The following is a 27,810-nucleotide window of genomic DNA, read 5'->3' as shown; positions in this document are numbered from 1 at the left end:
TGATTAATCGGGCCCCTTTGGGAGGGTGTGACACTGTTCTCCCCCAACAGAACAAGCTGTGAAAGTCAAATTGCCCCCCTCTAAGAAAATCAACTTTAAAACCATTCCCAAAAATGTAGCAAGAGAGGGGCACAGGTGTCATCTTTCTAGAGCTTTCTGCTAAAGGAACAAGAAAATGCAAGGGACAAAACAGGATATTTTGCCAAAGAACAAACCTAAGGCATTTGCAGGGGTACTTACAGGTCTGAGTAAGTAACTTCTGCATCTTTTCTTTTTCCTATTTGGTTCTCCCAACATCTTGCTGAGACATTTATAACAGAGGCTTGGAGGCAGGGGCAGAAGTGAGTATCAGTGTCACAGGATGCACTTAGCAGTAGGCATGCCTCCTGCTAGTACCCTCCCTCCCCCGCTCACCTCACTGCACACCCTACTACTGTAGGGTCTCTGAGTAGTCCTTCTTTGTGAGTCGGCCCTCTGCCCTGCTCACTATGTATGTTTCCTTCTTCTAGCATGCAGACCCTGTCCCAGGGAAGTCTGATCTCTATTGCCCACTTTGTCCAGTTCCCCAGTGACTGGTAGGGGAACCCAGACCCACCCTCTACTCCCGGTGCCAGCTCAGGTCTGTACCCTCCTAGATCTTGCTACCTTCCCTGTGAGCAGAACTGAGTCTTGCCTTCTAACTCTCCTACCCCCAAGGTGTTGACATAGACTACTTACCTGTATAGGCCTGAGCAGAATATTTTCTCTGACATTTCCCCTCTGTAGCCAACTTCCTGTCTTTACAAACCCAACCTACCTCTTTCCTCCTCAGCTAGGTTTTCTCATTCAGTCCCTGGATTACTTAAACCATGGGCTGAATGAGAGGCCACCCTCAATTGTGGCCTGTCTGGTTAATTGGTCTCCTGCTTAGCTTACATTATCTCTCTCAGGACACTGGTGCGGTGGATACCGCCTCACAAGGAGCTTGAACCTGATGTGCATTATTGACCAACAAGATGAGAAATTTGGAGACAGAGAGTTTATCTGGAGGAAATAAAAGAACTTAGTAAGCAAGTTGGCTAAATGACAATGTACAGGGTACAGGTGAGGCAAGAGCTCTTAAAAGGCTTAAACGCCAAAGAAAAGTGGGACTACATGTCCATGAGCTATCATGAGGGTGTCCTGAAGCACAGATAAAAATTAAACTGAATCTCAAGGATGAGGAATAAGCAGGGATATATAGTAGGCTATTGAATTTTTCCCCAGAGATCCCCATTGCATGGTTCATTTAGACTGAAGATATCTCGAGAGAAATTAGAGACTAACTATATTGGCAGTGTGAAACTGCTTCCAAACAGAAGCCAGTCTGGGTCAGTCTGAACATGAAGTTCCAATCTGGAATGCTTGGAACCAGGGGTTTGGTCCCTCTCCCCCTGATCTCTAGAATGAGAAGAGTAGTGAATAAGCAGGAGCACTGGGGTCCCCCAAGTCTTGGGAAAAATCAGAGCAAACATGTTTTTTATGTTTATACTAAAACAGATAATGGAGGACAATGGAGTGTAATGTTTTAACACAGGCTGTGAGAATTACCTTACGGCCACTGAGTCAGTTTTAAGGGGTTTGTTTTTGCTACTTGCATGTCACTCTGAACAGATATACCATTAGAAACCAAGATCTGACATATAGTGTCACAACTGGAACTTGTCAAAAACATTTTGAAAAATGCATGACAAATGTCAAAGTCATTTTCATCCTGCAGGTTGCAAAACATGATTTTTTTTCTAAATAAATTCAGTTTTAAAATTTTCTTTTCCACTTACCTTCCCCACATTTTTCCCAATGAAGGCAATAAAATAAGTGATGTCCACAGTCTGGGAATTTTCCCTGCTTCTCTCCCACCCCCACTTTTTTTCTTATTTTTCCATTTACTATTCAGTAGTTTTTCAAAATTTGAAGATGTCTGAGGTCACAGCCTATGCCCTGGCAAGATGATGGAAGGGGAAGGAAGGAAGCAGATCAGAGAGGGCTCCCTGCTCATTTTCAAGAATTGGATCAGTGATGGAAATGACAGCCCATGCATTTTTATAGAGGTCAGAATTTATTTCCTGAGGTAGGAAATGCCTCAAATTATTCAGCTGATTGGTTAATTTTATGTGGCGGATGAAAATGTGTGTGCGGAGATAGGGTGTGATGGGGCAGCTAAGCCCTGCACTCCTGTGGCCCCAACCCCTGCTCTGTACAGGAGGGTGGGGTTTGCGGTGGCCAATTTGCGCCACTTGCTCCCAGGCTGTGGAACAGTTGTGAGCCAGCAGGCCATGGCCTGCACTTGGGAGCAGGGCCCGGAGCATCATCAGCAGGCCGCATGGCATCAGGGGCGGAGCCTCGGGCCAGGTTAGCGTGGCATCTGGTGCCAGAGAGTGGGGCCTGGGGCATGCCCTCAGAGGGCGCGGAAGCCAGGAAAGATGAGCGGCAAGAGGGTTTAAGGGCTCGCCAGGAAGAGAAAGCGGGGGTGGCGACGGAGAAAGGACAATCTCCCCAGGGGAGAGAAGTTGTCCCCTGCCTAATAAGGGGAGGAGTGCCAGTAGGAAGGCCCCGGTGGTGAGTGGGGAAGGTGTGCTGGCCACCTCAACCAACGCGTAGAAATTGGCGGTAATGCTTGGGTTCGAGTGGTGAGAACCACAGGGACTGGAAGTGGCTCAGGGTGGGGTTTGTTTGGATAGCCCATGAGCTGGCGAGTTTCGGGAGGAATCCCAGTCAGCCAGACAGGAGCTTAATTGACCCTGTCTTTAGGTCCCTGGGCTTGGACTGTTGGAGACAAAGGAGGAGCAAGGGGAGAGTTAAAATGGTGGTTGTTCTTTCTCACCTGTTAATGATGTTATTTGGTTCCCTAAACTGTTGGAGTGTTGTCTGTTAACTCCCTACCCCTTCCCTGAGTGAGTGCAGAAGAATGTCTGAGGTAAACAGCAGGAGTAAACAACAATGCACACGGCCCAGCAGGGAGTGCACACAGTCCCAAGAGGCCCAGACTCAGAGGCTGCATGTGGCTGATCCTTTAAGGAGAGAGGGACAGACACACAGTGGGTCGACCATCAAATGGAGCCTCCCAGAATGCCCTCTGCTCGGATCGCCTGGCCAGTGGACCAGCTTAGGAGTCAACTTGGGAAGATCAAACAATATGAACTGCCTTCTGCTCGCCTTATCATCCTGCCTGGCACTGTAAGTGTGTGTCTAGACTACATGCCTCCTTCGACGGAGGCATGTAGATTAGCCAGATCGGAAGAGGGAAATGAAGCCGCGATTAAAATAATCGCGGCTTCATTTAAATTTAAATGGCTGCCCCGATCTGCCGATCAGCTGTTTGTCGGCAGATCGGGGGAGTCTGGACGCGATGCCCCGACAAAGAAGCCTTTCTTCATCGACACAGGTAAGCCTGGTTTCACGAGGCTTACCTGTGTCGATGAAGAAAGGCTTCTTTGTCGGGGCATCGCGTCCAGACTCCCCCGATCTGCCGACAAACAGCTGATCGGCAGATCGGGGCAGCCATTTAAATTTAAATGAAGCCGCGATTATTTTAATCGCGGCTTCATTTCCCTCTTCCGATCTGGCTAATCTACATGCCTCCGTCGAAGGAGGCATGTAGTCTAGACACACCCTTAGGGTGATTGAGTGTATGAGTGAGATTCCCCTCCCTTCCCAGTTTAATTGAATAAACAAACCCTTTACACTCCTATGTGGTGATCCCCTCTCCTTAGTGTTTAAATCAGTTGCAATCCACATCCCCTTGCAACAGGAACCTATGTGAGGGTGTGGGTCCGGGTCCCCCTACCCCCTCTCTTTTCTTAGTGGGTGTACTTTGGCCTCCTCCAAGACTAGAAATAGGAGGGAGGCCCATCACCGCTGCCAGGGAAGCCATAGACCGTGAACTATGGCCGGACATGCTGAATTACTGCTCAGAGAGAAACCCTGGTCTGTGGACATGGGTGGGGCAGGACGTACGGCTGCTGGTAGTGGGATTTAACGGTGAACTGTGAGGGGTGCTCAGAATGTATTTACCCCCTTAAAAGACCCGAACAGGGGAACGTCGGTAAAGGGGACCATATCTTTGTTTAGTTGTTTCTAGTAATAAAAGGGACCGCTTCCCTGGCCCTGGGGTTGCAGTGTGACAGAGGGTCACCACATATATTAAGCATCAGCTACCACTTATGTTCTTATGTTCACTATCGTGACCATAACTGGTCACTCAGGACCTCAGTTGGACAACTCATCCAACTATAGCCTTCCAACACCTCACTACGCTGAGAATGTTGGATTAGTACTGGCTCAAAGGGGAAAGCACCACTAATTGATCACCCTCAGCACTTCGTGCAACACCTCGCTAGTTCCTGGAGATCTGCAAGCCAGCCACACTTCGCTTGTGAGAGCTTGTGATAGGGCGGCAGAGCCCTGCACTTGCAGCCCTTCCCTCCTTATGGAGGACAAGCGGCAGAGCGATGTGGGGTGGAAGCTGTTACCCCGCACGGCCAGGCCAGGGCAGCAGGATGGCGATAAACTGGTCCCACCAGACAGGGCTGGAGAATCCCGGGGGGTGAGGTCCGGTGCATGCGCCAGAGGCACTGCACAAGGGGCCGGCCTGCCCGGCGTTGCCGGGCAACCACACGCAACCCCAGCTGACAGAGCCGGCGCACTCGGGTCCGACCGGGGAGGCGGGGCTGGGCAGCATGGTATGTCTCCCGTGGGCCATGGGCAGGGTGAGGTCAGTGGGGACACCAAAGGGCAGAGGCCAGAGATATAAAAGGGAGGCTGGAGGAGACACAGGGGGAGGACAAAGACACGGGAAGAGAAGAGAAGAAGGGTATGTCTACACTACCCCGCTAGTTCGAACTAGCGGGGGTAATGTAGTCATCCGCAGTTGCAAATGAAGCCCGGGATTTGAATTTCCTGGGCTTCATTTGCATGAAACCGGACGGCACCATTTTTAAACTAGCTACACGCGGCACGGAGTAGCTAGTTTGTGGAACGAGGAGTACAGCTAGTTCGGATTAGAAGCCTAATCCGAACTAGCTACTCCGTGCTGCGTGTAGCCGCGCGGCACGGGGTTCGAACTAGCCGGCATTTAAAAATGGCGCCGGCCGGCTTCATGCAAATGAAGCCCGGGAAATTCAAATCCCGGGCTTCATTTGCAACTGCGGATGACTACATTACCCCCGCTAGTTTGAACTAGCAGGGTAGTGTAGACATACCCGAATAGACAGAGAAAGAAAGAGGGAGTTGAAGAGAGACTCGGACCAAAAAGGTCCAGAGAGCGGGAGACCGCAGACACAAGGGCGTGGTGCATCCAGGATGCCGGGAGAGGACGCCCAACGGACATGGAACTTGGTGAACCGAGAGTGGGAGGAAGCAGCCCAGGGCAGGGCTAGGGAGGTAAGCCCGCAGACAGATGAATTAAGGGGCAGCACCCCGTCAGTCAGGTCGCAGGGGGAGGCACGGCTGCCCCTCGACCTTAGGGGCCTGGGTTGGGACTCGGAGAGAGGGCGGGCCCAAGTCCCTCTTCCCCTCCTCTACTGCATACCGCCCCAGCTAATTGGAGTAGCGTTCATGGTGGCAGCCAGGGGAGTAGCCCTACAAGACCTGATGGGGCCAATAACTAGAGGACCAGACTAACTAGTCCTTTCACAGAGCTGATGAGCACTTACCTAAGATGTAAAGGGAACTAAAGAAACCCCTTTGCTAGATCTACAGCTAAAGTATTGCTTCAATTAAGAGGGAGCCTCTGGAGAAAAACTGTCAAAGAAACAGAGACAGGAGTTAGTTAAATTAAAATAAAATGGTAAAGATCCAGCTCTGTAATCATTATTAAACTACAAGGCAAAGCCCATTCAAGTGGTACAGATCATCCAATTAAGTTGGCTCCATGGATTGACAGTATTGGAGGTAAAGAGAGTCTACAGCTGACTAGAAGAAGTGATACTATGTTGAAATCCAAATCCCGAGGAGCAATTATACAAAAGCTCTTAGTGAGCAAGTTTTGGGAGAAACTTAAAAGCAAATTGTAAAAGCGGATTGACTACACATGAGGCAGCAGTTTGTGGAATATCAATTGCTATGCCTGGGGGAAAAGATGAGAGAAACATGCCCAGAATATCAAGAGCCCTGATAGAAAATAGTCCATTTCCCCAATTGATGTAGCAAGGTTACCAGCAACATCAGGTTACGAGCAACACGGCCAAGTAAAATGATTTGCCCAACCCCTGCTCTCAGGCAGAGAGTGGCAGTGAAAGAGACTCACATTCCGCAGGCCAAGGAGTGTTCAAAGGGGCGGGGGGGAGGAGGGGGCATAGATTCATGTCTAGAGCCTGGGCTTGAGGTTTGGTGCCTCATAGCAAGGGCCCTACCAATATCACGGATGTGAAAAATGTGTCATGGACCATGAAATAATCCCTGCCCCTTGAAATCTGAGCTCCCCAGAATCAGCTCAGCTGGGGAGTGACAGGACTTGTCCTTCCCCTGCCTGACTGTGGGGAAGAGATAAGACTCTCCTCCAGAAGCAGCGCAAAAGAGAGGGTGCTATGCCTTTTTCTGTGCTGCAGCAGCCCCAGAATTAGGCTCTGGATGGTCCCCCTTCCCTGGCTCTTGCCTGGGCTCAGGGTACCTGGGCTAGAGGATGCCTTTCCCTGTGGCTGATGCCAGGCTCAGGGTCCCCTAGTCTTTGGGCTTCCACCCCTCCCCACACATGGCTCCTGTCAGGGCTCAGGATGCTCAAGCTCCGGTGTTTCCATTCCCTCTCCTCCCATGGTTCCTGCCAGGACTAGGGATGTCCAGGCTCCAGGTGGGACTCAGGGCTTCTACCCCTTGAAGCTCCTGCCCAGGATCAGGGTCTGGGCTAGGGTCTGCCACCCCCTCGCAGCTCCAGAACCCACAGCTCTTGCCTAGGCTCAGGCAGTCAGGTTCACAAGGCTCCAGCTGAAGCTCAGGGTGCCTGGACTGTTATCCTCAACTTCCCCGTCCCAGGCTCCAGGCATCCTAGGCTCAGAGCTTCTGCCCAACCTGGCTCCTGCCAGGGCTCGGGACTTCCACTCTGTGGCTTCTGCTAGGGCTGGGGCACTCATTTTTCTAATTGTTCAGGGACCCTAGACACAGGCCCCCTGGGCCCATGAGTTAAACTACCACTTGAACGCTGGCTCTCACTAGCAGCTAGAAACCCCTGGCTGGGGCTGGGGGGAAGGAGGGAGTGGAGGGGATCAGGAGTGACTCTAGTTGTACTGAGGAGGTCTGACCTACGTCTACCTCCATGAGCCTCCTCCAGATTCAGCATAGAAAAGATGAACTGCAGACATAGCCTCATTCTATGAAGAACACTAGAAGGAATAAGCAATGATATACCAGTAGCGAAAAAGAGAAGTATATGGCATTTATGGTATGATATTTATGAAGTGATAAATTCTACATCACAAACTGGGAAAAATTAGAAAAAACGAGTAACAGAAAGCTTAGTATGAAAATATTTGTATATTACCAACTTGTCAATGGACTGTATTTGTGCAATTTTGAGTTAAACTAATGGAAATTATGACTATTTCAGGAATCTCAATATTAGGTCAAGAACTAAAAGAAAATATCCTGGAAATGAAAATTCAACCAGGTGCCATATGTATCCAGGAAACATGGCTAGATGAAAGGCTTGCTTTTAAATTCCCAGGGTATCTTGATTTTATGCAAGATCAAAAACTACGAAGAGGAGGAAATGTTTGTATTTTCATCAGGGCGAGATTGAACTAAATACCAGTAGAGAATGAAAAAGCCTAGAATGTAATATAATTGAGATCCCAATGCAGAAGAGTAATATTTCTTTAAGGATTTATAATATATATAACCCATGTGGGAAATTAGAAAGCAGCTCAGAGCTACAAGAAATAATGAAGAATGAAAAGACCATATATTATGGGTGGTGACCTAAATAGTCATAATAAATTGTGGGGAAGTAAGACAACTGATAAAAATGATGCAGTCTTAGAAAAGTTCATTGATGAAAACAATCTAGGGGTTTTAAACAACTGCACTTCAGCTAGATTTAATACAACAGATGGTAATTTTTCCTGCTTAACCCTGGGAATTATAACAGCCAATTCTGCAGGTAAATTCAACTGGGAAATATAAAATGAAGAGGGAATGGGAAGTTATCATTATCCTTTGTTTATTGCTTTTCAAAGGCAAGGTAAGGATGAAGGTTATGGAAAATTACCCACTTGGAATTTTAATTGGAAGATATTGACAAGTAAATGAATTTTATTAGCAACCACTGTGAAAATGATGACATAGAGAATATAACAAAGTGATTATTAGCAGGCATTACTGTAACAATGTTTGTGTCATTGAAGGACCCAAAAATAAAAGCTCACTTCTGAGGTGAAATGCAAAATGACAGTAAAAGAAAAAACAACACAAAAAATGACAAAGAATAGCGAAGACTTGATGGCTTATAAAAGAAGTAAGGCAATCACACAAAGAAATGAAAAAGGATCAAAGGAAGAATTAGAGGAAGTATTGTGAACAGATAAACAAAAATATTAAGACATCAGGCAAATAAGAGTGAATTGAACTCAGACTAAAAGTAGCCACATCCCTGGTCATATTGGGACTGGCAACATAGTTAGAAATTCTGATAACGAGAAAGTAGAAGTTTTAGATGAAACTTTCCAAATAATGATGAAAACCTAAGTAAGGTTTTTGACCAGATTAAAAGAGGATTCATCAATGTCCTATTAAGTTATTGGAGCAAACATGAAGTTACTATATTGAATACATGATTTTATATGTGAGAATTTAAGAAAACTATTGATATCAGTAATAATACATCCCCAGGTGGAGATAACTCAGGGTATGTCTAGACTACATGCCTCTGCCAACAGAGGCATGTAAAATAGGCTACCTGACATAGTCAGTGAAGCGGGGATTTAAATATCCCCAGCTTCATTAAAATAAAAATGGCCACCGTGTTGGGCCAGCTCAACTGATTGTCGGCGCAATGCGCAAGTCAAGATGTTGATCGGTCGACAAGGGAAGCCTTTGTCGACCGATCCTATAAACTTCGTTTCATGAGGCAGAAGGGAGCAGTCGACAAAGGCTTCCCTTGTCGACCGATCCACGTCTTGACTTGTGCACTGTGCCGATGATCAGCTGAGCCGGCACAGCGCGGTGGCCATTTTTATTTTAATGAAGCTGGGGATATTTAAATCCCCACTTCATTGACTATATCAGGTAGCCTATTTTACATGCCTCTGTTGGCAGAGGCATATAGTCTAGACATACCACAACGTTTAAATATCTCTGAAAGCAGTTTGAGGGTTATCCTGGAGTTATCTATCACTGTATGGGAAAAAGGAATCATAAAGATAGTGGGAACATGAAGTAAGTTATTCCAATATGAAAGCAAGGAAACTATCAACAAAAGTGGATGCCTACGAGCCAATTGTCTTTAAAATTGTGTAAAATATGGATGGATGAATGAAAGACTGACTTCCTAGTTGAAAAATAATGGTATTATAGATGAAGTGCAGAATGGTTTTAGGAAAGGAAGATGCACCCTTGCTCACGCCACTAAAGGAGAAACTGAAATACAAAAAGAATCAGACATGAGAAATTTGTGAGATCTGTCTTTCTAGATAGTTAAAAAACTTATGACATGCTTTAGAGCAGTGGTCTCCAAACTTTTTACACCCAAGATCACTTTTTAAATGTCAGGGCAAGCCAAGATCTACCCCATCCCTTCCCCAAGACCCCACCCCTTCCTGGAGGCCCTGCCCTCTCCATTCCCCTCCTCTCCATCATTTGCTGTCCCCAGCCCTTCATCACTCTCAGTGGGTTGAGATAGGAGGTGCGGGCTCTGGGGTGGGAATCAGGGATTTGGGTGTGGGAAGGGATGAGAGGTGAAGCTCTGGGAGGAAATTTGGGTACAGGGGGAGGTGGCGAAGGAGATGCTGGCTCAGAAAGGAGGCTCCAGGCTGGAGAGTATTGGGGTCAGGTGGAGGGTCAGGGTGCTGAGCAAGCTGCAGGCTTGTGGATGTGGGGATGCAGGAGTTTGGGTTGAGGTGTATGAGGGGCTCAGGGCACAGGTTTGCAGGGTATGGATGGTGCAGGATGTTGTGGCAGAAGACTGGAGATGAGAGGGATTCAGGGCAGGGGGGGTCAGGTGTACAATGGGGTCAGGGTTGGGGTGTGGGGAGGTGCAGGAGTGTTATAATGCTGCGGCCAGCTGGGGGCTGGGCCCCAACTGGGAGCTTGTTGGCCGGTTTCCTTTTTAGATAAAATATTATGTCCAGCACAAAATGTTTCAGCATTGTCTTTATTTATGAGAGAGGCGAGGAACCTGTTTTGGGTCAGGAACCACTGGCCCATAGAAAAATCAGTCGGGGACCGCACAAGTGAGATGCAAAAAAACAAACACTCCAAAAGCCCCCAAGCCTCACTGATGTGGCCCCTACTGAGACATCTCACTCCCTTGGAACTACAGCCCTATGGGGGGAGGGGCGGGGCAGAATGAGGTTCAAGACCTCAGGCCAGATTAACTCTTCTGGGTTCCAGGGTTAGTGGATTTTGTGGGCCCCTCTACACTCTGAAGTGAAGCCAAAATTAGAGATCCAGTGTGAGGGACAGGGCTGTCCTTGAGTAGGATAGGGCTGGGGGTACAGAATCTGGGTGGAAAGTAGGGTACAGGAGCAAGCTGAGGGTAGGTGTCTGGTCAGGAGGGAGGGAGCAGGAGCAGGGTGCTGGTGGCTGTCTGTCCAGAAGCCAGGAGCAGGTTGCTGGTGGGAGGTCTGGCCAGTGGGAGGGGGCAGGGTGCTGGTGGGGGTCTATAGTGGAAATGCGGAAGACGTTTGTGAGGTCAAGGAAATTAGGTGGTGTACCACAATCATTCCTTTTGTGCCTGCATTTTCTTACAGGCCTGGATGCTCTAGGCAGCCATTTGTGCTTTTTGCTTCTTATTATTCTTTTGTTATTCTCAAAGAGTTAGCTATTTGCTAAAGATGGCACAGTGTAGGAATGCACTGTTGACTTTCAACAAGTTCTGGGACAGGTCCCAAGGCCATACACCTGGTATGGGAGTGCAGGAGGGCTTGGGAAGATCACATAGCTATCTTTGCTGAATGTTTCCCATCTGATAATGCTAATTATTTGGCTTTGGAAAATATGCAAAGTATCAACAAGCTAATTATTGGATGTGGGGAAAATACGCAATGTATCAACCATCTTGTTAGGTTCTCAAAACAACAGGGGTGATTACTGTAGATCTAACAGTATATAAGTGCCGGGGATATTCCTAACATTTCAACATCAGCATAGACTGAAGCTGCAGAAGGTGCTACATACTGGCCACTGGGGTCCATCCGCTGTCCTTCTTTAGAGGGTTCCTGACAGCAGAAGGGACGTAGGCATTGCATTTTATTCTAAGGTTTGCTTGGGCTTAATAAGCATTGTATTGTTTTAGTAAGTATTGCATTTTATTTTGAGGTTTGCTTAGGCTTAATAAGTATTGTATTTTGCTTCATTGTATTTTACTCTAATATTAAGCATTGTATTTTGTCCTAATATTAGCTTAGTAAAATCTTTAAGCCTTCACCCAATCTGAGTGCTTATTGCCCCCGAGCCCTTAAGGGAAGAACCATTGCCTCTTGGCAAAACAGGGTCTTGCCAGGGGGAGGGAGCAAAGTGCTGGTGGGAGGTCTGGCCAGGGGAGAGGGGGCAGGAGCAGTTCTGCTGGTACCTGGGGATCTCCATGGATGAAGATCTTTGGGGCAGGATCTGTGAGAAGTACTGGAAGAAGGCCATGTGTGTCTCCTTTAAAAAATCCAGCTGCTCCGGATCCTGCAGCGCCATTTTAAACAAACGCGGGCTCCTTGTTGGGGCTGAGGGAAAATATGGGGGGGGCTGGGAACACCTCCTGGCGATCGACTAGCCGTGATGGTTGATTGCGATCTACTGGTTGGTGACCACGGCTTTAGAGGGAAGGCTTATTTTACAAAGTAGGTGCTCTGGGATAAGGGGAAGAATGTATGGGTAGGAAAATTTTGCGTAAAAGAACCATGCGAGACAGAGTTGAATATATATATATATATGTATAAGAGAAAAAATACAGGATTTGTTATATCTAAACCCGGAGGAGTAGGTAACCTTGGTTTCCCTCCCAGCCACTGGGGAAATCAATGGGAAGACTGCCTGGCAGTCCTGCCTGGGTCCCAAGTGACTTTGAGAACTCAGACTCTTCAGCAGGGGAAATTATAGTGACCCGGCCAGAGGGCCAAACCACAATGTAGGAGCATTTAAGTCCCAAGACAGAGAGAATGAGGATATATCTACACAACACCGTTATTTCGGAATAAGTGACATTATTTCAAAATAACAGTGTGCGCGTCTACACACAAGCTGTTATTTCTACATAATGTTGAAATAATGTCTAGCTGGAGAACTTACTTCAACTTCTGTAACCCTCATTTTTTGAGGCTTAAGGGAAGTCGGAGAATGCTCTATGTTAAAATACGTGCTGTGTAGATGTGCCCAAATCTGAAATAAGCTATTTTGACTTAAGCTACACAATTAGTTTAAGCCCTGCTGAGTTTAGCTCTGCTGTGTAGACATGTATCCTGAGAGAGCAATAGAGTGCAATAGCAGGAAGGGGCATCAGCCTGGCAGAGCTGATGTCCAAAGACAGTCAGAAGGAGGCACTCTAGCGGTGAACAGAGAACCCCATGACTCTCCCACAAATCCCCCACACTCTTGCGATTTGCACGTTTTATCTCTGAAAATCAGGAACGGACCAAGTTAAGGTTACAGATGCAACCCTAATTCTTCTCCCAGTGTGTGTACATGTGTACATGTGTGTATGCCATTTTTAATAACATGCTTACGTACTATTTGACAAATAATATATCAGGCACTTTTTGTTGTACAGCCTTATTTATTTCTTTTAAGTTTGTCATCTCCAGTTAATCTATCCCAGCATGGAAGAACATCACTCCATCCGTGAATCAGCAGTTCCAGAGAGGAAACTAAATACAGCCGCATCCCTAACATTCAACAAATTGCTGTCTTAACACTTGGTTAATGTTCCACAGTGTATTGAGTTATTGTCCTCAGATTTCAAATTAGTTCAGATTTAGTGCCCCTGTGGAAGAATTAAGGAGAAGATGAAATAATACACATGCTAGGCAAGCTTTCCGAGCAGCATGGGAGCATGTTGCCATCGCAGCCACCAAGGGAGGTGTGTGAGAAGTAGTCAGTGTCACAGAGCCTGCTTCCCTTTTCATGGGGAGCTACATAAGAGGAGAGGGGCCAAACCGGATGAGATGGAAGGTTTCAGGAATGTTCTTAGAAAGAAACCGAAGGGAAACAATTATTTTCTGTGTATTTAGTGTGTGATCATCATCAGAAATAGAAGAGTGACCTGGATCTTCATACTCAACATGTTATTCATGGAATTTAACACCAGAGAGGACCACCAGATCATCTAGTTGACCTCCTGCTATGAGAGGCCATCAATACCACCCAGAGTCTGCACACAAAACCCAAATGAGACCAAAGAAGGACAGCCCTCAAGAGCCTAAACTACTGTGTGCCAGAGGCAGAGAATAGGAGGGACTGAGGTGCCACCAAGGCAACCAAGGAAAATAGGGTTTGCAGGACTGGGTCTGAGCACTGGTCCATCATGTTTGGCATTTGCCTCTAGCAGCGACCAATACTTATTGCTCCAAAGGAAGGTGAAAACATCACAGCGCAGCTGACCACAGTACTCTGATGTACAGGGGAATGAGAGAAACATCCTCCCCCAAGGAGATGGATAATCCTGTTAGCTGAAAAGTCTGAATCAGATGCCAATGGGCTCCTTGGCGTGCATCTTCCACCCTTAATGTTCCCTGACTCATCTAATTAAGGTGATCAGTTGTTTGGAAAACAACAAAGCAATTTGGTGCCTCTAGTCATTAGTCGGCTATGAACAAGGATATTTTTCCCTCTTAGCTGTCTTCATTTTCTGTACAGCAGTGCCTCATGATTCAGCCCAGCTCCAGAAGGACCAATGACTGCGTGGGATGCCTTTGGCAAATACGTTTGTTTGAAAATAAGTGTCTGTTTGTCTGATTTTCATTTTTTTTAATCCCCATAATAACAACTCCTCTATTCTCTGGCAGGCTGATTCAACCACCAGCTCTCTCTTTGCTGGGCTACAAAATTACTGATCCACCTCTATGCAGTTTATTATTTAGAGCATACATGAAGTGAACACACAAGGTCTTCTGACACAGTGTCACCAAAAGGCATTTGTCTGGATAATGAAGAAACATTTTGCTTAAAAACAAACAGCTTTTTGCAATGCTAGAAAGAAAAGTTATTTTATGCAAATAAACAAAACAAGATTTTGCCAGGGCTGGAGGAAAGAGAGAGAGGTAATATGTGTGTGTAAGTGTTGTGTACTATATATGCTGTTAAGTTTTATTAATGGTTTGCAAGGTCTATTGATTATTGTTGAGGCAAACAAAGGGATAGATTCTCAGCTGGTGTAAAACAGTGTGGCTCCAGAGAACAATATCTATCAACACCAGCTGAGGCCCTGGTCTAGTGTGCCTGTTGTTAATATCTGGTATATGTTGGCTTTTGTGGCTGAAGGGTACTTAGAAATTACAAAATAAAGGCACTGAGATTATTGACCAGGCCGGTTACAGAAGATTATTTTAAAATTCAATCAGTTGTGTCTAGTGGATGCATATTTAAAAGGCTTTCCATCACAAAAGCTCTCCAGCCTTAAAACAAAACAGCTATCCCAGGGTGCGTCTACACTACACTGTAAGTTGAAATAAGATATGCAATTTGAGCTACATAAATTGCGAATCTTATTTTGATGTTACTTCTAAATAGCTTATTTCAAAATTTGGTGCTGTATTCAGAGCACTTATTTTGAAATAAATAGCTATTCTGAAACGCCCCTTACTTCTTGTGGAATGAGGTTTACAGGGATATCGGAATAGCGAGCCTGTTATATTTTGAAATAATGGGCACACTCAAAAGATGCAGAATAGCTATTTTGAGATACCTCCAGTATCCTGAAATAACGTTGCAGTATAGATATAGTCCCAGAATCCCTGCTATCTTTAAGAAATAAACACAACCACAACATATCAGTCCTAACCCTCAGAAGCTCTTCAGCCATAATATATACCCTTCCTCTACCTGCCCCCCAAATAATCCCTAACAAAACCACCCCCCTCCCAAAAAGCCTGGGAAAACATGTGACTCTTGCAGCTTATCCTGAAGGCACCAATGCCCTGATCAGCAGAACCCTTAAGTCTGAGCTCAGTTTTAAGCATGGCAGGAGTGTCTTATGGTGTTGTTACTATTATTTATTACAGTAGAACCTAAGATGCTTATTCGTAGACCATCTCTCACTGTGGTGCATAAGACTGTAGCTCTCGTGACATCTGACACGCGATGGCATGAGAGTTCATGTATTTTAACCTGGATCGTAGTGGTTAGGTAACACCATCACTAAATCCATTGTCATAAAAAGCAAAAAATGTTCCTTTATCAGTAGCTTCAGCAGAGGAGCCAGTGAATGGGGCCATGGAGACTGAACTACTCAATCCTTCCAGATTAGATTTCTTCCATATTGATGGCTATGGGGAAACATTATAAGGCATTTAACAAGAGAAAAATGTATGAGAACTCAAGTATTACCGTGAACCATTATGTCCAACAAGTGATTTTCTGGCTATTTGTTTTCCAACCCATGTCACCATCCTGTACAGTTCCCAGCCACAGAATTCAGGAGTATTTCCCAAGTCTAATTGCAAGATTAATAGAACTGAGATTGGACTACAGGTTGTTACTTTCTTTTTCTCTTTTGAAAATTGTTCTTATACATTGCAGGAGAGTCAGGAAATATTGTGATAACACAAGGGAAGCAGCCAGGCTGACAGACTGAATGTTTATACATTTCAGAAGGGAAACAAAATGAATGAAGTGCATTCCTGGGAATGCAGCAAAATTATAAATATTAAGGTGCCCATCCCCGCCATCAGCATGCTTCAAAAGAGAAGAGAGGGAAGAGTCAGTAAAAGAGGGATGGTCTTGTGAGCCAGGAATTGAGCAAGGGATAAGGAAAGGGTCCCAGCTTTGCCTCAGATTTCCTGTGGAACCTTGGGCAAGTCCTTTAGACTTCCATTGCCAACAGTTACCACTGATTTTAAGTGCCCAAATTGAGATATCCAGGCCTGGCCCGATTATTTCAGAGATGCTGAGAAGCCTGACATTTTTGAAAATTTAGGCCATGATTTGGGTGACTGCAATTACAAGGGCATGCACGTGCCCTTTCTCTCTATTGTATATATGCAAATAATTAATAGGTAAGGGGTCAGGAGATGGCACTGCCACTCAGGGGTAGCATGGTGCCTGGGTTTTACAGGATCAATACAACACCATGTTATGCAATGTAGATCTCTCCCCAAGCAGCTCTTATCATCCAACTTTTAACAACTCCCATAGGTTCCTTTAGCTTTAAGAACAGAAGAATGAACACTGGATCAGACCGATGGTCTGGTAGCCCAGCATCCTATTTTCAGACAGTGGTCAAGGCCAGGTGGCCAGGGGACAAGAGGATCAGCAGCAGCAGCTTGGAGGTGTTCCCTGCCTTTTTATGGGCAGGGAGAGACAAGCTGCTTCTAGCCACTGGACATCAGGGGATGGGGAGGGGAAAGGAGATGGTCTCTGCAAAGACAGAGGCCTACCTCCCACTGCCTGTGGCTGACAGCAGCTCCCATCCCTTCCTTCCTACACAGTGCAAAAGTCTGCTGGCCATGTTCTGGGGTGAACCCTCACAGAAATCTGGGGAGGGAAGCCTGTGACCCTGTGTGCTCCTCCTCCCCCTCCCCCCCACATTGCATTGAGAAGACATGGTGCCAGGTTCCAGGAAAGATGGGTCCATCACAGGGGCCCAGACAGACATGGAGGGGGGAGAGCCCTGGGTAGAGAGGGTTGGGTCAAGCTGGTCAGCCATCCCCCTCCTCGGGTGGGATGTGTTTGGGAGTGTGTGTGTGTGTCACCTCTCCCCATGCAAAACTTAAAGATAAGAAGGTAAATAAAAAACCTGCCAGGTATGCAGTATTTCTTTTTAACAGGAGTTCAGTCAGTATCATATACATTTGAATGTTTGTACAGGTTGCATCTCCTGTACAACCTGGACCATGGATGTTGCTGAACAAGAGAGCCCCAGAGCAGGAGGGCCAGCTGCTGAGAGCCCTGGTGGTGGGGACAGGGCTGGTGGCAGTAGCAGGACAGTGGTAGCGGGGCAGAGGCAGCTGACAACCCAGTTGGGGCCAGGGCAGCCTGTGTATGCTGTCCTGGCAGTGGGGTTGTGCTGTGGCAGCCCAAAGTTGGGCTTCATGCTGGCCCAGCAGTGGGGATAGAGTCACAGCAGCCCAGCAGGTGAAGCCCATCTGGGGCCGTGGCAGGTCGGCAGTCTGATTACTGGTGCCGTGGCAGCAGGGCCAGGGCTGTGAGCTATGGTTGCCAGATGATTTAACCAAAAATACCAAACAACCCCCCTCCCTCCAAAAAAACCAGCGTGGCCCCTTTAAGAAATGCTTTTGAGGATTTTTGGACCTAACAGGCTGCTGGTGGCTGTTTGACATCTTGTCTCCCTGCTCCGGGCCAGACAGCTCCCCTGCAGAACCCAGTAAGCACCTGGGATTTTCACCTCCTGTCAGCCGGCGGTCAGGGGAGAGAGAGAGAGAGAGAGAGAGAGACAGAGAGAGACAGACAGAGAGAGAGAGAGAGAGAGATAGAGAGAGACAGAGTGTGTGTGTGTGTGTGTGTTTCCGAGAAAAGGTTTAATGTCCGTGTCTTTACTGCTAGGACCGGGGTCCCGTCACAGAGGGTAGCCAGCAGGCCAACAGATGCCCCTTTATAGGAAGAGCTTATTACACCTCAGATTTTAGCTGCTAGGATGCAAAAATCCCTTCGCAGCGGGCAGCCTGGGAAAGACTGAGAGGTGCCCCAACGGACCTGTCACCTGGGAGTGACACAGATCCAAACGCCCAAGCTCTTCCTATACCTGTCCCTTATGACTGGCTGAAGTTCTTTTAAATTGTGCTTGGTTCTGTTACAGTAACTGAAGGAGTCAGGTTAAAAACTTAAACAGTTACAGGTTTATTAAAAAGACTTATAAAAGCATATGGTTACAATGGCTATTGCTCTATTTCTTAACTGCTAGCAAATATAGATTTTTAAAAAAATGGTTACAAAGAAAATAAAGATAGAAAATAGAAATAATGGTACCAAGTGACAGCTTAATCTTTAAAGAGCTCTAAGTCTATGTGTACACTTAAGACAAAGGACCACATGCAGGTACAATTTTCACCCCCTTCTGTGCCTCTCGATTCCAGCGGGTCAAGCCAGGGCCTGTCTCTCAATTCCTAGGAAAGACGAATACGAGGTGGGCGTCCCCTTGGAACCTTGGGAGATCAAACACCTAACCCAACCAGCAGATAGATGGTAGATTGACACTCAGAGTAAATGTGCTGCTGGACCCATCTTTATACCCTTGGGGGCCCGTATCCTCTTTCTTATCTAAGATGCTGAATTGTACTGGTCCGTTTTGTGGCGCCAGTTCTTACAAGCAAGTTTCAAGTTAATTTACACTTGCAAGAGAGATAACTAAATTGTGAGTACTAGACATTTTTTACTGGGCGAAAGATTCCTCCCCCTGCGGACGGCTGTGTGTTCATATCAATATGGGTTAAGTCAAGGGCACTCCTTGGCAGCCTCTTGGTCAGCAATTGGCGTATCTCTGTTTACAGCCATTCACGGTCACAGCAGCCTGCATATCCGGGCCTTCTGCTCTGTGTGCCCTGTATGCTCCAGGCAAGCAAAAATGGATGTTACAGGGGGGTTCCTGTCTGGCTACACCTCCGGGCCGGGAAAAAATCAGAAAAAAATGGACATTTTAGGTGTACATATTTTCTGAATTTTTTTACTGGGAAGGAGGCAAAAATACCGGACTGTCCGGACACCTGGTAACCATACTGCGAGCTGCCATGTTGGCAGTGGGACTGGAGCAGAAGCTATGGCAGCGGGGCAGCAGGGTGAGGGGTCTGGTGGCAGGGGACCTTCTCTAGTCCAGCAAATTTCCACATCCAGGACCATTAAAGTCCTGAGGGTGCCGGACCAGTGAGGTCCAACCTGTGCTGAATAATTCTGATTGATTGCCATTGAACTGTCTTGAATACAAATATTTTAACAGGTGTCCCATATTCAGCATAGGGAACTATGGTCACGGTAGTGAATACCATCTGGTCCTTGTGACATTACCTCCATTAATCAGTTTTGTTTCAAAACCTCCCGTATTTATCCCTCTAGATGGGACAGCTCCTCATATCTGTCACCTAAAAAAAGGACTCAGATATGGGACTCTCCTGCACATCTTCCACAATGAAGATTGATGCAAAAAAATCATTTAGGTTCTCCACAGCGGCTTTATCATTCTTAAGAATGTGTTTTAGCACCTTAATTATCTATAGAGATTTGATAGTTTTGTTTGATTCATTTAATATTTTTACCATATTTGACACTATGTTTTTGTTCACATCTGGCATCACATCCCCACCCGAATGACTTCTGTTATTCCAATATATTTTGCATCTTTGTATTACTGTACCCTCTTGATGATTCCCATTCCAAAAGTTTCTGTATTGTCTACAACATCAGTATTTCCATTTAATACTAGGCACTCAAGTTCATCAATTTTAGTAGGTAGATTTCTTAACATTTGTATACAAACACTTGTAAAATGTTGTCAATATTTAGTTGTCTGCCTTCATGTGATGTAATTGAATGGGGCTCTTTTCATTTGACTGTTTCTCTTCAGTTCCTACCTGTTCTTTATCAAGGTCTGTCTTTACTGTATCTCTTTACTAGGATATAGAGTATCCCCTTTAATAAATGCTCCCCCAGGGGATTTGTCTGTCTGAACGGTGTGCTCCTCTGCACCTGTCAGCTTTCCCTTCACTCTTAGTTTAAATGTCCCTGTGTGGCTTTTTAAATGTTACATGCCAACAATCTAGTTCCAGTTCAGTTTAGATAGAACATGTACAGACTACAGACTCCTCTTTTCCCAAAGCATTCTGCAGTTCCTAATAAACCTAAATCCTACTTCCAGACACCAAAGTCTTATTCATTCATTAAAAACTTGCAGTTCGGCCTAAATGGCTCTGTGTGCAGAACTAGAAGCATTTCAGAGAATACTACCATGGAGATTCTGGACTTTAATCTCTTCTCTAACAGCCTGAGTTTGGCCTCCAGGACCTCTTTCCTACCTTTCTCTATACTTTAATATTATTAATCTTCAATCTCCCTTCTATAAAATGAAAAAAAATTGCTTCTTTTCTTCACAATGGTACCATAGTTATGAGATACTCAGCTATGAGGATGATGGATGCCATCAGAGTTACCAAAGCAGACAGATGCCATTCAAAGAGAGGCAGTGTGACCATCCAAAGCTACTGATGCGTATTTATCGTGCTGGGCAAAAATTGCCATAATAAAATTAGGGAGGAATGAACCAGTTCAAAGAAATGAATGAACACACACCCTGTTAAAGTTTTGTCCAAAATCCAAACTCAAGGGGAACATTCACTGAGTTCAGAAGAAGTCAGGTAAAAAAACGTAGTTTTTTCAGTTTTGTGAAGCTTTGTGCAACTCACAAACGGAGCCCTAAAGCAAAGATGCAGAGATTCCATGAAACAGGCCAGAAGCACTGTACATCACAGTACAATGAAAGGCCCATTCTGCAGCGTCAACACTTTTGGATGTTTCTCCATTGTCTTCAATGGAGCTACTCCAATCTACACCAGCTGGGAATCTGGTTCAGTGAGGCTGGGTTACACTGGCTTGCTGACAGTCCTTTGGATTTTCTTCCTCCTGGAGCTGGGGATCCATTGCCAGCTCCTGAGAGAATACAGTCTTTCTTCCCGTGACTACTCACCTCAGAACTAGAACAGGATAACAAGCTGACTGGGATGGGTCAGTGCCTGGAGAAGCAGTAGGTTGCCCAAAAATACAGTGGGTGCAGCATAACATTTAATTCTGGGTTCAGAATTAAATTGTCCAGCTGGTGGGAATTCCCTGGATCAGGTTTTTATCTGGTTAAATATGAGTCCAGGTGATGGCTGTACACAGGCTGTCCTACACCACAAGTAAGGGCTCAAATAATGAAAGCAAAGACTAAAAGGCAACACACTTCTTTTAGGCTCAGCTGAGGTTGCTAGACTTCTTGCCTGACCAATATTTATAGAAAGGAAAGGGTGACACCCAGTGGCTACAGGTCTGAGCTACCTTTCTATTGTACCTTGCTAAAACAGTTTTATCTGGAATTAGCTGCAGCAGCAACCCCACGACTTCTTAAAATTAGGTAGGTACTGCCTATGTTGCTATGGAAAACCCACAAGCACAATGCTGATTTGTCTGTGTATGCCAGAGGGTATTTTTTGGTTGATCCCACTCCACGGTCTAGGCTGACCTAATGAATCTGCAGTTCTGCTTCCATCATCTTTAGGGCCCTAACAAATTCACAGCCATGAAAAATGCATCATGGCCCATGAATCTCCCCCTTCCACCTACCTCCTGTGAAATCTGGTCTTTTTTGTGCTTCTATTCTACACTATGCCGATTTCATGGGGGAGACCCGCATTTCTCAAACTGGGGGTCCGGACACAATAGGGAGTTGCAGGGGGGTTGCAAGGTTGTTTTGGGGTGGGTTGCAGTATTGCCTCCCTTACTTCTTCACTGTCTTCAGAGCTGAGCAGCTGGAGAGCAGCAGCTACTGACCGAGTGCCCAGTTCTGAAAGCAGCATCCAACCTGCAGCAGCACAAAAATAAAAAATACCAGACCATGCCACCCTTACTTCTGAGCAGCTGCTTTCAGAGCTGGGCAGCCCAACAGTGGTAGCTGCTGAGGGCCCACATGTGCAGGCAACAACACAGAAGTAAATGTGGCAATACAATACTATGCCATACTTATTTCTTCCCCCCTACTAACTGGGCCTCTGCCTTCAGAGGTGGACTCCTGACCAGCAGGTGCCACTCTCCAGTTGCCCAGCTCTGAAGGCAGTTGCATCACCACAAGCGGTAGTGCAGAAGTACAGGTAGCAGTATCGCAACCCTGCATCAATATCTTCGGGGAAAATATGCACCCTCCCCCCCTTTTTGGGCCGAGACCCCTACAGGTGCCACACTGTGAAATTTCAGATTAAAATGGCTGATATCAAGTAATTTATCATTTTTAAAATCCTATAACCATGAAATTGACAAATTGTATTGTGAATTTGGTAGTCATATTTAAAGGTTTTGGGGGTTTTCCTTAAAATATTAAGTAAATGAAATGTGACATATTGAGGCCCTAGAGCCTTACAGCCTCTTTGTATCCGCAGAATGAGTGGAGCCCAGGCATTTTAGCTCAAGCATCCTCAACACTGCTTCTTTTGGCAGAGTGTCTCAACACTGACTGGGGTGATTGGAATTGCTTGTATCTTCCTAGTCATTCACCCATTGCTGAATCCATTCTCTGCTGAATCCACAGAGTGTATAAGTCCAGTACAGCCCCAGTTAGCCCAGGTACATATTAACTTTTTATGATTTTATGTATTAAAATTTCATTGTTCTTTTATATGCAAGCAAAATTCTTCTTATATTATGTATTTACTCCCCTGTACTTAGGAAGCTGAAAGCTCTGTCCTTAACCTGAACTTAGTACGTGAGCAACACTCAGGGATTTATGTAATTAAATATTGGCTATAGCTAATTATTCCCCATCCACCGAATCCAGATGCCCAGGAAAAAGGACCTCTCTAAACTAATGAAAGGTGTCTGCAGAAGTATAACAGGCAAGACTGGATAATTGATAACTGTGCTTATGATCCCGTTATGGCCTGCTATTGATAAAGGGTATTTGTTGCAGATGTTTTCTGTGACGAATGAAAAAATGACTTATTGAAAAATGTTTTTCGTTTACTAGGAAATGCTTGCTGCAACAGATGTTCTTAATAATAATAACTGGGTTAGAAATCTCTTTATCAATCATGTAAACTACGAGAACCATAAAAGAAATTCCCTAAGTAATTTGGTAAAAATGAAATATTGAAAACAGAACATATAGTGAAATTAATTTTGGGATAATAATTTTTCTCTCCAAAAAGAAATTTTTCTCTCACCCAATAAAAGGAAAAAGGCTTGAGAAGTTATACAGGGAGGAAGACTGCCAGCAAAGGGAACAAGCTGCCATCCATCCACTTTCTACAAAGAAGGAGATAATATATTTAATATATTTTTTCTGTATTCTGTATGCTGCTGTATTAATCTTTGACTAGTATTTTTATAGATGATTCCATCTGAGCCTGTTGGTTTTGGAAATTTCATATTATTGTTATTAAAATCAAACATGCCACACCTGAAATGTTTTGATGGTTCTAAATATTTTTTTTTTTTTGAATTTTCATTCTGGGGGACTGGAATGGGGTGTGTATACCCCATCCAGACTGGGCGTGATCCAAGTGCTAGAGCAGTATAAAAGGGAGCAGCTCAGTTCAGTCTGGCAGGATGCAGGAGAGGAAGGAATAGGAGCTCCAAAGGTAATCCAGGCAAAGATCCAGATGATGGGAGCTAAAGACTGGGAGAACTGCATCAAGTCTCCAGAGCTACTGGAGCCTCAGGGGGAGATTGGTGCTATGGAACTGGAGGACCCTGAAACCACATGGATCACCCCAATACCAGATCTACTAGGAAGTGACTCAGAGAGGGTGTGTGAGTGGTATCTCTCACCCCAGTGAGCTCAGAGTGTTGCGGTGGCATTCCCCTCTGAGTAAGTGGCAGAACACTTCCCCACTGACAGGGCCCTGAGTCAGGACCTGGTGGAGTAGGATGGACCTGGGCCCCCTACCAGGGCTGCTGTCCCAACCCCTTTGACTCTGGTCCTCCTCACCTCTTGTAACATGTCCAGTCAGCAGTGGCTGCTTGCTGTTGTGGCTGGTGAATGCAGACAGGTGGTGGCTGCTTATATGTCACCTCTGTTAGCCACCTGGTAAAATGAATTGTATTCAAGAGAGCTGAATGGCAATCAATCAGAACTATGCAGTACGAACATTCAAATGTACATGACTGTAACAGGTGAGCCCAGTCCCTCTCCCTGTTTTCTCTGGTCCTCCGGTTATTCCCTAGACTGTAGTTCCCCGAGGTGGGGTAGGGGGGTCCGGGCCCACCCTCTCTCCCGGACCCCAACCCAGGGCCCTAAGGACAGGTGCACGGAGACCTGTCCTGCTGGTGGGGTGCCTTCCCGAAACGCACCAGCTCGCCGGGTCTCACCCGCCCTGGGCTCCTTCCTACCCCCTATCTAGTACCTCCGTGATCGCCACCTATCCGTGCTGCCTTCACCCATCCTCCTGGTGTTGTTCCTATTTCCCACCACCCTGCTCCTCTCTTTCCTGGTTCCTCTCCTTTACCTTTCCCTCTCCGCTCCGCTTCGCTCCGTTCTCCTCCCCCCCCGTCCCCGACTCCATGGGGCTTTTCAAAGGGCCCGCGCCGGCGTCTGGCCCTGATGACGTCAGGCGCCGCGCTGACTGGCTCCGCCCCCCTCTCCTGTCCCCGCTCCTCAGCCAGCCATACCTCCTGCGTGCCGCCCGTCAGCTGGGCCGTGGCGGCGGAACAGACACGGCAGTTTATCCCCGCTCTCCGGGTGGTTCCCAGGAGCGTCAGGGCGACCGCGGGTTCAGTGCGGGGCGGGCTGGCGTCTGTGGGGAGGAGGCGGCTCGCCCCGTCACAATGACATTGACTGAGCTCTTGTTAAAAAGAAACACTGCGTGGCTGGAGTCTTTTTTTTATTCACCTTATCTTTAAGCTTTGCATGGGGAGAGATGACACACCCACACACCTCTCACCCAGGGATGGGGGTGGCTAACCAACCTGATCCAACCCTCCCTACCCAGTGCTCTCCTCTTGTCTAGGCCCCTGAGACAGACCCACCTTTCCTGGTACCTAGTACCATTTCTTCTTAAGGCAATGTATAGGAGGCATATAGGGTCACCCTTCCACCCCAGATTTCTGTGAGGATTCATACCAGAAAATGGCCAGCAGCAGCCTTTAGCACTGTGCAGGAGGGAAGGGACCTGAGCTGCTTCCAGCCACAGGGGGTGGGGTCCGTTTCTTTGCAGAGACCATCTGTTTCCCCCCCTCCCTCCCGCAGCTAGAAGCAGCGTGTCCCCTGTGGTGAGAAGCTGCTGCTGGCCACTGATATAACCCAGCCACCTCCTGTGCTTTGGCTACAGTGTGGGCAGGAAGGGGTTAAGCCCTAAGGCTGCATTGTGCACCAGGCCCCAGGGAACCTGCCTGCAGGGGATTCAGAGAACCCAGTCAGAAAGATGGCTCAGCAGGAGAGGTGCTGGGGACACAGCAGCCCTACACTGATTGGGAGCAGAACTAGGGTGTGAGTAGCATGTGAAGAGGGGGCTAAGGCCTTGCCCAGGAGCCTGAAGAGTCAGGGCACGAACAGGCTGGAAACAGCTTCCTCTCCACCACTCCAGAGCTTAGCTGAGGGGCAGAGAAGCTTCCCCATGCCAGTGCTGTGTGGGGCTTTGGCGTATGCAGGGCTTGGCTCCTCCTGGCCAGTAGGTCTTGAGCTTTCTCTGGGTGCCAGTCAGAAGCAGTGGAGGAAGGAAGGCGCTAAGTGGTCCAACCAAGTTCTCTGCACATGGCCAGGAGTGGGATGCACCCCCAGGGGGATATGGAGGAGCAGAGGGAGGTGCGGGGGCACCGCACGGAGAGGACAATGGGAGGAGAGCATGTGAGGAGCCAATGTTTGGACAGCAGAGGTGAAGGGCTGGTCTTACCATGAGGCGAACTGAGGCAGCCGCTTCAGGTGCCAGATTGTGGAGGGGCGCCACTAGGACCCAGAGTATAGAAAATTGTGTCTGCTGCTGGTGCATATGTATTCTCTCTGCAATACCATGGGAGGAGTAGAACAGGAAGAAGGCAGAATTGAGACCTTTCAACGTTTTGGCCCAAGCGAGAGGACATGGGGGCATCATTTGAGCCCCCCGCCTCAGGGGCCAAAATGTTGTAGGCTGGCCCTGCAGAGGTGACACGTAACCAACCAACACCTGCACTCACCAGCCACTGCAGCAAGCATCCACTGCTGGCTGGACACGAGACAAGAGGCGAGGGAGCCTCCGAGCCAAGAGGCGGCACACAGCAGGGACTAAACTGATGGACCAGCAGGGGAAGCAACTGGCTCTACATACTGCACCTTTGCTTGCACCAGTCTTGCCAACCCACCCCCATCGTCAGCCACTGGACCCCCACCACTCATGGGCAGGGGGACGGTTGGCAAGCAAGGATTCAGCCAGCAGTAGGACCCACCAATACTGATGGGAGGGGAGAGACAGAAAATAGGGGACAATTTAAGAAAAAGTCAGGATAGCTTCAGGAGGACTTATATACAGGACTGTCCCTTTAAAAATGAAACATCTGGTCATCCTACCTCTGAATATAACCTTTGCATCAGTATAACTATGTCCACATGAGGGGTTATACTGCTTGACCTATACCAATGTAGTTCAAGTCATACAAGTTTTGTGTGTAGACAAGCTCTAAGATGTACTTTATTATTGTTTTTTCTATATCTGAGGAAGCTGCAATGACACACTCTTTATTCACATTTTGTTTGGGGCAAATCTCTCTTTTGCCATTCATATCCCCTAGGAGTGTTCTGTTCTCATTCTGTATGTGTACAGGAGATATTTATCGCTCTGCTCTCTAAACATCAGATCCAGCAAAGGTGGTTCCCCTGAAATGGATCTCCACTCCACGAAGGATTCAGGCCAGGAGAGGAAATCAGGAACTTCTTTCCCAATAGAAGTTGCTCACTTCTGGAAGCAGCAAGCATCTGGGCCTGTTCTGGGAAAATATATTAGGTTTCTGAATCCTGGAGGAATAATGGATCAGCGCCCACAGACTCTTAGGAATTTCCCCAAGAATTGTGGGAGTTTTGAGAGTTGAATTTCTCCCATACTCCCCAAGAACACCCATGAGATCTCCCACAATGCTTGACATAATCATCTACAGTGCACTGCAGTTTGAGGCAGTACTGGGAATTCTGGGATGGGTGCCTAGAAGGCATTGCAGACAACAAGACTGAATCATGTAAGCTGTCAGAACTAGCTAACTGGAGTAAAATACACTCAAGTTAACTGCACTATATAACATGGTTCCTACCAGTGAAGCACTTGACCTTGACAATATTTCCCCACAGAACAAAGGCATTTAACCTCTGTATTCATCATTTTTCAACAGCTGTCTTGCTGATGATGTAGCACAGCATCACTACAGCTCATCTTAAATTGTGGAAAAGGCTCTTGCAGAAAGGCAGGAATTAGTGATTAGACTGCCTCGCTTGATGGACCCAGACACTGGATTTCCTTTAGGGACTTTCTGCTAATAGACAGCCTCTTAGTCCCAACCAACCTCACAGTCTAGCTTAGGAGCGTAACGGTAAAGTAACAGTTAGCAACTAAGTCAGGAATGGTGCTAGGCTAAATAAAAATCATGAAGCAAATACTCCAGGAAGGTACATTAGGACCTACGAAAAACTGGAGCTTGTTTAAAAAAAATAGAAATCACAAACAATTTTTTTGATGAATTGTGGTAGATTTGGACAAAAACAAAAGAAGAGGTGGGATAGAAACCACCAGATTTCATCAACAATTATTCCCACTTTTAATTTAAATGTGGAATTCTAATTTTATTTTTGTA

At 46.6% G+C, this 27,810-nt stretch overlaps 1 long non-coding RNA gene across 1 annotated transcript in view; it reads right to left on the bottom strand.

The window, feature by feature from the left end:
• Positions 1–24,589, bottom strand: part of LOC142827672 (uncharacterized) — a 47,683-nt gene extending 23,094 nt beyond the window's left edge. Inside the window, exons 1-2 of the long non-coding RNA XR_012902381.1 lie at positions 24,507–24,589; positions 23,990–24,085 (exon numbers count right to left, since the gene is read on the bottom strand). This is a non-coding gene — a long non-coding RNA (uncharacterized LOC142827672). The remainder of the gene's footprint in view (positions 1–23,989; positions 24,086–24,506) is intronic.
• Positions 24,590–27,810: the final 3,221 nt, after the last annotated feature.

This window comes from Pelodiscus sinensis, chromosome 3, assembly GCF_049634645.1.
Source record: "Pelodiscus sinensis isolate JC-2024 chromosome 3, ASM4963464v1, whole genome shotgun sequence".
NCBI classification, from domain to species: domain Eukaryota; kingdom Metazoa; phylum Chordata; order Testudines; family Trionychidae; genus Pelodiscus; species Pelodiscus sinensis.
Note: the sequence above shows the minus strand (reverse complement) of the source record. Positions and strands in the feature narration are given on the sequence as shown.